The sequence below is a fragment of the Hevea brasiliensis genome, unplaced genomic scaffold (assembly GCF_030052815.1).
Source record: "Hevea brasiliensis isolate MT/VB/25A 57/8 unplaced genomic scaffold, ASM3005281v1 Scaf34, whole genome shotgun sequence".
Classification (NCBI taxonomy): Eukaryota; Viridiplantae; Streptophyta; class Magnoliopsida; order Malpighiales; family Euphorbiaceae; genus Hevea; species Hevea brasiliensis.
The window spans coordinates 237,731-249,314 of NW_026614851.1; the positions used below are offsets into that span (position 1 = coordinate 237,731).

General features: G+C 34.6%; 1 non-coding gene across 1 annotated transcript; it reads left to right on the top strand.

The window, feature by feature from the left end:
- Nucleotides 1–11,158: 11,158 nt before the first annotated feature.
- On the top strand, nt 11,159–11,265 carry LOC131177143 (small nucleolar RNA R71). The gene has a single exon (XR_009146814.1). It is a non-coding gene; the product is annotated as a small nucleolar RNA R71 (small nucleolar RNA).
- Nucleotides 11,266–11,584: the final 319 nt, after the last annotated feature.

Here is an 11,584-nt window from a genome sequence, read left to right on the forward strand (position 1 = left end):
GAGATTTGGCAGATGGATGTCAAAACAGCTTTTCTTAATGGATACATTAAAGAAAACATTTTCATGGAATAACATAGGGGTTTTGAATCCTAAGATGGTTCTAAGGTATGCAAGCTAAATCGATCTATTTATGAGTTAAAACAAGCTTTAAGGAGTTGGAACATCCGTTTTGATAAAGCCATTAAGTCATTTGGTTTTATCAAAAATGAGGATGAGCCATGTGTATATAAGAAGGTTAGTGACAGTGTTATCACTTTCCTTGTCTTATATGTGGATGACATACTGTTGACGGGTAATAACACAGGTATGTTGACAACTGTAAAGGTATGGTTGTCAAATGCATTCTCTATGAAAAACTTAAGGGAGGCAACCTACATTCTTGTGATTCGCATCTATAGAGATAGAGCGAAAAGAATAATTGGTTTATCCCAAAGTCTATACTTGGAAAAGGTGTTAAAGAGTTTAACATGCTTGATTCCAAGAGAGGATTGTTACCGGTGAGTCCACCTTTCTAAAGAGATATCTCCAAAAACACCTGAAGAAAGAGATAAAATGGCCAGGATTCCATATGCTTCAGCTATTGGAAGTTTAATGTATGCAATGTTGTGTACTAGGCCGGATATCGCATATGCTATTAGTTTGACTAGCAGGTATCAATCCAATTCAGGTTTGGAACATTGGATAGCTGTCAAGAATATCCTTAAGTACTTGAGAAGAACTAAGGATTTATTCTTGATTTATGGAGGTGGAGACTTGCAATTGGATGGTTATACTGATTCTGATTTCCAATTAGATATCGATGATAGAAAGTCTACCTCTGGGTATGTGTTCATTTGTAATAAAGGTGCAGTCAGTTGGAAGAGTTCCAAACAGAGCACGACTGCAGATTCCACTATCGAGGCTGAGTATATTGCTGCATCTGATGCTGTAAAGGAAGCTGTTTGGATAAAGAAGTTCATGACAGAACTTACAGTAGTTCCTTCCATTGAGTCAGTAGTTCTACTTCATTGTGACAACAATGGAGCAGTCATACAGGCTAAGGAATCCCGGTCTCACCAGAAATCCAAACACATTGAAAGGCGCTACCACATTATCAGAGAAAAAGTTGGACGAGGCGATGTAGCCATGTAAAAAATAGCATCAGCTAAAAATCTAGCTGATCCATTCACTAAGCCTATGTCACAGACTCAGCTAGACCGACATCTTAAGAAGATGGGTCTAAGATATTGTAATGAATGGCTTTAGTGCCAATGGGAGATTGTTAGTAGTATGCCCTAGAGCATATCATTTAGTATGTATCTTGTACATGTTTTTATTAATAAAAGGCATTTTCACTTTTCCATTTACATACTACATTTATGTGTAATAGAAAAGGTCCATTCATATTTTGTTAGAAATTCTATTCTTAAGTTGTTAAGAATATGAGTGACAATATTTCTAGTATAAAGTATCATAAATAGGTTCACAATCGAGGATACTTCACAATAAGGACATGACTTATCCAGAAAGATTGTATTCATGGTTGTTCCCAAGTTATTTATATGAGATATAAATAAGATGGAATGGTGAGTCTCATACCATATAACAAACATGATAGGCACTTATATATGATAAGTAGGTCGAACTAGTGACATTTATGACAAGCACATGGAGTTTACTCTTGTCAATGTATTGTCATAAATCATATCAGTGCATATAATTTTTAGACCTGAGATAGCACAGTTATCTTGTAAATAGGTGGTTTGAGTTTGATACTGCTTTCATACTTGTACTGTGTGTGGGTATATGGGCATGTGTTGGCTCCTACTAGTTATATACGGAGGTAGGTGTTGATCAAGATGGAATCTGTTCCTCTAAGTAAATAGGGATAAAATCCTATGTTCATTTAATTGTTCTTGATGTTTCAAGTTTCTGGCCAGGACAGATAGATTTAATCAGAAAAGAGTTTCTGATGAGAAAAATCTTTTAATCAAGAACTGGAATTAAAAGAGAACATAATATTCATAGCAAATGGGGTTTGACATAAACCATGATTCCAGCTTGAGTTGGGATTTTGTAACAGAGAGATTCTAGTGCATGGTAACATATGATTATATGTTCATTTAAGGTAAACCTTATTACTGATTGAGTGGCCATGGCATGCTATACTAGGTGTTAACTATGGTCTATGAGGTGCATAAAAATGATTTAGAGAAATCATTTATGGTAAGAAAGAGTTCTGATGATATTAACAGTTGATATCATGTCTCATTGCCAATTAGTGATAAGCCTAGTAAGTCACACACATACACAAGTAATCACTAACTTAAATATGATTTAATTAATTAATTAAAGAGTTTAATTGATTAATTAAATAGGTTTGGTTTGCAATTAGATTGCAAAGTCCCTGGCATGGCTTGAAACCAAATCTAGGTTATTGGATGTATAGTATAAGTTAAATTTATATTTAAAGTGTTTAATTATGAATTTAGTTAATGAGAAATTAATTAATAGAGATTAATTAATTAATTTATATTTGATATAAATTGATTAGAAGAAGAGAAATAATTATTTTGAGTTGAGAACTCAAAATTAAGACACAGGGATATTTTGGTCATTTCACAGGGTGACATGTGGCACCATGAGATGGTGACACATGGCACTACACATAAGCTTGCCAAATGTCTATTAATCATGTAAGATGATTAAAATTAAGATTAAATATAGGTTTGACACTTGGCACATTGTGATTGGGTCAATTAAACCTAGAACCAATCAGAAGGTGACATGTGGCAAGGGTTTTAAGTGGTGACCTAGCTATATAAGTGTAAGGATGTAAGAACAAATTACACAAGCTACTCATTCTCTTTGTGCCGCCACCCTTGGCTGCCATTCCCTTCTCTTCTTCTTCTAATCTCATCAATTCAAAGAGATTAGCAAACAATCTCTTGAATTAAAAATACTAGAAATTATTTCTAGTGTCCTGTTTACATCTGTAATCTCTCAAAAGGCAAAACTTGATTTTCTAATCCATAGAAAAAGCTTTAGAAGCTGTTCAAGGGCTGTCATAGGTGATCTTAGTGTGGACAAGCTAGAGGGACAACATCTTGTGTCCTAAAGATGCATCCTAAAGGTGACAAACACACTGCTGTGCATCAAGAGGTTAGTGCACTTGTTCTTGATCTAATCTAGGGTTCTTAAAATTAATCTGATTAATTCTAAAATCTTAAATGGCAAATGTAGATCCAAAAACATATTAAAAGAGTTTTAATATACTGTTTATCATTGAAATCAAATAGATAAACATAAATCTTACATAATGCATGTGACCCTAGGTGAAAAGTTTTGGAATTCAATGATATAAACTTGTGTTTTTCATGCTTCCGCTCCTTCAATTGGTATCAGAGCCACTATATTTGCCATTTAGATTGTTGATTATATGATTTAATTGTGTGATTTGATCATGAGATTATTAATTCATTGCTGTTTGATGTGTTAAAGTGCCCCCTATGTAGTAAAGAGTGGCAATGTTTGATTATACTTTTGACTTCCTCCCTTGGTATACACCTTCTGATTGAGCCATTGTTGCACCTTTTATATGAAGGGGTTCTTCCTATGAATAATCTTTAACATAAAAAAAAAAAAATTTTTTTCTTTTGTTGATAAGTTCGTGGTGGTAGAACCCCACATGCAAGGTAGTTGACGATGTTCGTTTACCATGGAGGTTAAGTTATGGATAGGAGGTGCTCATCCGGAAAAGAATCATCCATTGGCATCTCTTCCTATGGATCTTCCCTTTCTTCTTGCCCGAGTCTCGAAAGGTGGTATGCTATCACATTTTTGTTTCTCTTTTTGTCCTCTATTTTTAGGTTAAATTCCTACAAGAGAAGCATCTAGTGGATTAACCTTGGTTTTACTTCTTTCTTGTTCAAGAGGTATCGAAGGGCTGTATTGTCAATGAAGACTATGATTTTTAACCCTACTGTGTAGGATCAAAACTTATCAATTATAAAGACAATAGCTAAGAACTCCTTTTCTGTAGTGGCAGAGATGACTTATGCATTTTCAAGCATTTGGTACATTGCATATACTTTATTTATCTTTTCTTTGTCCTAGCACAGCTCTTATGGCGTAGTCACTTACATCGCACATTGTTTCAAATGGGTGGTTCCAATCTAGAGGTTGCATAATTGGCTCCCAGATCAGTGCTTCTTTTTATGTTGAAAAAAAAAGGTAAGACAATCATCAACAAAATTAAATGGCACATATTGGTTTAACAAATTTATTAAAGGCTTAGTTATTTTGTTGAAGTCCTTGATGAACTAGCGATAAAAGCCAGCATGTCCTAAAAAGCTTCACATCCCCTTAACTGATTTGGGTGGTGGCATTTTCTTGATGACTTATATTTTTGCCTTATCCACCTTGATGCCACTTTTTGATACCAAGTGGCTAAGTACAATATCACCGCAAACCATGAAGTGGCACTTTTCTAAATTAAGACCAAGTTTGATTCCTCATATTTTTGTAACACTTTGGAAAGGTTAGTTAAACAATCATCAAAGCAGTGCCATAGACCAAGAAATCATCCATAAATACTTTCATAATGTTTTTAATAAAATCAGAAAACATGGCCATCATGCATCTTTGAAAAGTGGCGGGGGAATTACATAAGCCAAAAGGCATTCTCCTATAGGAAAAAGTGCCATAGGGAATGTAAAAGTTATCTTTTCTTAGTCTCCAAGGGGAATTGGGATTTGAAAGAATCCCAAGTACCCATCAAGGTAACTGAAATGTGAATGCGTAGCTAACCTTTTAAGCATTTGATCAATGAAAAGAAGAAAGAAATGCTCATTATGGGTGGCGCTATTTAGTTTTCTATAGTCAATACACATGCGCCACCCAATGACTATCATAGAAGGAATTAGTTTATTGTTTTCATTTTTTTATTATTGTAATCTGACCCTTTTAAGGCACCATATGAACTAGACTTATGCATTTATTATTACAAATAGTTTTAGACTCCTGCATCTAATAGTTTTAGAATTTCTTTCTTCACTACCTCTTGCATATTTGGGTTAAGTCTTTTTTGATGTTCAATTATGGGTTTACAGTTTTCCTACATAGGTATTCTATGCATGCAAATAGAGAGGATAATTCCTTTTAGGTCATCAATATTATACCCTATAATCTTTTTATTGGTTCTGAGTTCCCTTATAACTTTTCTTCCTCTATTTTAGTCAAGCTAGCATTAATAATGGTAGGGAAAGTATATTTTGGACCAAGAAATGCATACTTAAGAGTGGAATGGAGAGGTTTCAGTTCTACCTTAGGTACTTGGTCTTTGTTGGGTGAGGTTTACATGGTTAAAACTCATTTTAGCTCCTCGATTTGTAGTGCTTGAGTTGATGGTAGTGGTAGGTTTACCTCAAGTATTTGTGCATAGGCTGTAATTTCTTTATTTTTCATCTTTAATAGTACTGCTATGCTCAATGTAAGCTTCTAGAAGATCTTTTGGATATCTCTTTTTAAATTCTACTTCCACTAGCTCATCAATGACATCTACCATTAAGCATCTATCCATATCTACCTTTTGTTTCATATCTTGGAACAAGCTAAACTCCACCTCTTCTTCACCCACCTTGAGAGTTAACTGGGCATTTTTAACATCTATTATAGCTCTGGTGGTTGCTAAGATGGGTCTTCCCAAAATTATAGGAATTTGAATGTCTTCTTCCATCTCTAGGACTATAAAGTTAACAGGTATAAAGAATTTTCCTACCTTGATCAAAAAATTTTCCAGTATGCCAATGGGATATTTGACAAATCTATCTGCTAATTGGAAGGAGATAGTAGTTAGCTTCAATTCTCTGATGTTCAGCTTCTCACAAATAGAGAGTGGCATGATACTTGTGCCTAGGTCACAGAGGGCCTTATCGATTGACATATTGCCTATTAAATAAGGGATAAAAAAACTCCCATGATCCTTTAGCTTAGGAGGTAGTTTGTTTTGCAATATGACGCTACTTTATTCAGAGAGGGCTATAATCACATAGTCATGAACCTTCCTTTTATTAGATTGAATCTGTTTTAAAAATTTGGCGTAAGAAGGCATCTAAGATAAAGCTTCAGTAAAAGGAATGTTAATATAGAGTTTTTGCTAAACTTCAAGAAACTTTCCAAACTACTTGACCACTTTAGCGTATTGGAATCTTTAAGGAAAAGGTAATGGATGTCACACCCTACCCCTCTGTAAGGCATGACATGATCCCGTAGTATACCTAATGAATTACCAACTCCGTCTACTGATAACCCATTAAATACACTACAAGGGATTTTAAAAACTTTTCTTACTTTTTTTACAGTGGTGAGCACTATTTACAGGTGTTAAAAACCTCTTTGAACTGAAGTGATAGAACTAACACATTTGAATTATTTGGAATTTCTGTAAAAATTTTGGCAGAATGCCATCTGTTTTTTGGATAAAACAGTTCTTCAGAAAACCTGTAAAAAGCACTTCAATATATTTCCAAATCCCAACTCCAACATTTTTCTCAACACAACATATTTCTCAATTCAAATCCACAGTGATTTTTCAAAGACTGAGATACAAGAAATATAATGCAATTTTTACAAGCCAAAATAACTCACAATTTATTTTACAGCTTCAATGTACAATTTGAATTTACAACTGCTGAAAACCAAAATTAATATGTACATACAGTGGTCATACATTACAGTACAAAATGCAAAATGTGGTATACTCATTATACCCGAAAATCTCTCGCTGGAGGTAATAGCAGCCTAGTCTGCTGCCCTGTCTATCTGTCTACCTGCGACAGCAATAAAAAGCTATCGCTGAGACAATGTTTCAGTGGTGCACAACATCAACCAAGTACAACTTTAAATCACAATTCATAAATCATATAAATGATGGATACGTAAAACCATAGTTAAATTCAAGACAATGTATGTCATAAAGAATTTAATACAATATCACATTAAATCTCAGTAATCGAAACATAGTTAAATTCATAAGACAGTGATGTCAATAAGGATTTAAACTCCATTTCACAAATTATCACAATAAATCTCAATAGTCAAAACATGGTTAAATTCAAAAGACAGTGAATGCCAATAAGAATTTAAACTCCATTTCACAAATTATCAAATCGCATAATAACGCAATTTAGTCGAATAATTTAAGAATACAGTGTTGCCAATTCATTCACAACTTAAGCCATGACACAAATTTCCGATCAATGCCGCGTTGTACACCACGACAAAGCAATCACAACCCCACTAATCGAAATCAATGAGGAAGGGAGCTAGCTATATAATGAGTACTCATCCGATCACCTCAACTGGTAAACCAGAGGGGAGAAAAATAAACGATCACGACTCCATAAATGGAGAAGGAAAATAAACGATCACAACCCCATAAATGGAGAAGGAATGATATGATACTGTCATGCTAAGTGTGAACATAAAATCAATTCCAAACATTTTATTCAAATGATTCGTGAGAATCCAATAAATTTCCAAAGTTATAATTTCATTCATAAAATGGCAACACAATTCATAATTAACTTCAATTTTCACAAATCACACTAAACCAATTTTTTCCACAATTTCAAACCATTTACAATGCTTTTCAAGCAATAAGTATCCATCAATATCATTCAAACAATTTTTCACAATTTCAAACTATTTACAATGCTTTTCAAGAAATAGGTATCCATTCAAACACACTTCCATAATTTAAAACAATAATATACAAATAGTCAATATTTAATTCAATTGAAAATTCAAAAGAAATACTGTTGTGCACAAACCTCTGATATTTGTCTCCTGGTCTGGACTCAGTGTTTCCTTCCCTTTTCCTGAGTCTTTGCTAACTGAGAAACACAATTTGAAGTGTTTCAGTATTCATTTAAACTATTTCTAGCGATAATGTTCAATAAGTAATTCACTGAATTCAAATATTTACTTAGTCAACCTAATATGTCGACCCTCGATGCGTTTTAGGTAAATTAGGTTTTAACGTTACTAATATGTCACATTCGATAGTATTTTAGGGTTGGTACGTGTTACCAAACACATTTCATTGTTTAGTGCATATTAATGCAACTTGCTGGATTCCGGGATACTAGTTTGACCTAGCCGGACGACCTAGTTCCCTCGGTTTTTGGGTTTCGGTCAAAACTACAAACTTGTAGATCTATGTCTTATGGAACGCGGGGCAAAATTTTAGGTCATTCTGAGTTAAGTAGACCAAGTTATGGTCATTGTACTATTGCTGGTCAAATGGCATCAATTTTGGTCATTTTAGGTCAATTTGGTCAACTCTGGTTCGGCCAGTTTTTGGACCCGAACTTGTGCAAGCTGTGTGACTTGCTTATGGCCATTTCTGGGTTTTTGTGTCTTCATAAGACTTGTAGGTATGGGTCTTAGCTATTCATGATTAAAATTTCAGGTCAATTGGACCTATTTTGAGTGAGTTATACCCTAAACACTAACTGCTACCCAAATGGTCAGTTTTCAGGCCTCACTTGCACTTAATCTGGATTTGGTCATTTTTCAAGCTACCTTGCAAACAGAATTTTGGTATGCTTCCCTGATGAAAGTTGGCACATTTTGTGCCTAGTTTCACCTCCAATTGTTCTCATACCAATTGGAGTTACACATTTAGTGTTGTAGGCTAAAATGCATACTGCCCTTACATACATTGCTTAACATCAATCAATTATACATTTACTTGCTATAAGTCCACTTCCCTTACCAATTCAAATTTGGTACATTACCAAAACCATTTACCACTTCACATTAAGATCACTTTGGGTAGAATACAAATATCCTCAATACACCAAATAAAATCCTAATTCACAAAGTCCAAATACAACCATACATACACATAAACACTACTCATTATTACATACAATTTCCACAACCAATTTACATACATATTCATCAATCCTCAATGTCACAATTCACCCAAAATCTTCATGAATTCATACATTCATCATGGAGTCTCAAGGCTGCCGAAATGCTCCACAATGCCAAAGTTTCCCACAATTCGTCAACTTCCATTTCAAGTGCACAATCACCATATACATGTGGAATTAACTTACTAGGACATTAAATCACCCTACTCAACATGAATTCGCATCAAATATATGTAAGAATACTTCATTAAACATAGAACTCCATGGCTATCCAAAATTGGATATGTCAATAACTCCTCAAAACTTAAAAATTCCTTCACCAAGCAAACACCCATAACATGTTCTCAAACTTTAACAAAGCAATATTCAAAAATACAAACTTACCTATTATTAGGACTTGTTAAACCTTCACTAAACTTCCTTGATTTTACTATCAAACTCTTCCTTGTGATGTGGAGGTAATCTTTAATGAAGCCACCTAGGTGTTTGGAGGTGAATTGAAGGAGTGGATGAAGCTTTATGCAAAACGGCAATGGAGGTTTCCCATTTCTTCATTTCGGCATGGATGGAGGATTTGGAGAAAATGAAATTGCAGATTGTGTAATAGTTGTACACCTGCCCATTTAGTGTTTAGTTTATTCTATAGTGGTCCACTCACTTTAGTTAATTCATTTAATATGTTTAATGTGCTAATTACACAATTTTCACTCCACTTTTGGCTATTTAAATTAGGTACCCCTAAATAAATTTTTCATTATATTTTCCAAGTGTAATATTATTTATTTTTAATGGACATTTAGGTCAAAAGACAATTCGGGATGTCAAATGACCACAAAGCCCTTGTTCGGGTTGCATTCCCGATTTTTCGGTAACACACGGTTTTTGTCCGTTTTTCGATTTCTCACTTTTCTTTGTACTAATTATTTAATTTTTCTTTGATATTTCTAATGATATTTATACTTCAATAAATATTTATCGGAGTCCTAAAAATATTTTCCAGGGTTCCCCGCAGTCCAGGGCTAGTCAACTGTCCACGCCGTGACTTCCTAGTGCGGTCACCCATCGCTAGGGTTCTCGGCTCGCTTAACTTGGTTACATTTCTTTGCTATTATTTTTCCTTTGTTTTTCTTGTATTTTCTTCTATTGTATTTCATTATTTTATGTCTCCTCACACATATCGAAGTGTAGTTCTAGGCATCCTAGCTGTCCGGACAACACTGGCCATCGGAACAGTAGAACGGGGTGTTACAATGGAGGCTGGTATGGCTTGGGGAGCTCTTTCTTTTCCTTTTTCTTGTTATAATCCTTTTTAGTAAGCACTTTTTCTTCTATTGTTGGAGTACTTTTCTCACCAAAATTTTCTTCTATTTGCTTTGGCTTATCTTCTATCTTCTAGTTTTTTTTATCATCTTTCTACTCCTTAAAGTGATACCATGCACTGCTCCTTTGGATTCATCTCAGGGTAACTAGGTAGTTTGCTAATGGCCTTACTAGTAGAACTAGCCTGCTGAGCAATTTGATTCTCGAGAATTTTGATATGAGTAGCCAATTGGTCCATTCTAGAGGTAAGCTACTTTATCATTTCATTTCACTATTGTTAGGCTACTAATAAGCTTTCCATCCTTGACTCTATAGTCATTTTTTGCTCAGGTTGTTAGGGTTGCAGAAGTAGTGGTTTTTAAGGCACATTTTGATTTTGGTTTTGGAAGCTTAGTGGTGCCAGTCTATAGCCCTACTGTCTATTAATGGGCTAATTTTGATGGTTAGACCATGAGAAATTTGTGTGGTTTCTCCATCCAAGATTGTAAGTATTTGAATAAGGGTTTCTTGTCACTTTTTGTTTGAAATTCCCATTGTTATTCACATAATTCATCTGTTCTGAAGAGGGATTATTATAGTTAATGCATTCTGAGCTTCAGTGTCCTCCTCCACATTGATCACATATTTTATCATTGGCTTCAATTGCATTAGCTTGCATTCTATCTAATCTTTTTGATAGTTGGTCAAATCGGGCATTTATCAAGCTTAATGCATCCGATTTGAGTACTCCAGCTGTCTTTCTTGAGTCACCTCTTTCATTTGACCATTCAAAGTTATGATAGGCAACCTTCTTTAGGTGATCAAAAGCTTTAATAGTGGTTTTCTCCCTCCAATATCCATCAACTGCTGAATCAATAGTGCTCCTTGTTAATGTTAATAATCCATTGTAGAATTTTTGTATAAGGAGCCAATCTTGGATGCCAAGGTCTGGGCACTCCCTCTGAAGATCTTTGTACCTTTCCCATGCATCATAAAGAGATTTATTATCCTTTTGTCTAAAAGTATTGAGTTTAGCATGGAGTTTAGCTATCTTTCTAGGTGAAAAGTATCTTTCCAACAAGGTTTGTTACAAATCAGTCCATGTGGTGAATGAGCTAGTAGATTGAGTTATCAACCACTTTCTTACCTTGTCCTTAAGAAAGAATTGGAATGCCCTTAGTCAAATAGTATCCTTAGAAATGCCATTCATTTTGAATGTATCACAAAGAGCAAGAAAACATTATAGGTGATAATGTGGATCTTCTAATGGAGATCCCCCAAACTAAGACTGTTGAATCACCTGAAGTGTCACACCTTACCCCTCTGTAAGGCATAATATGATCCCATAGAATACCTAATGAACT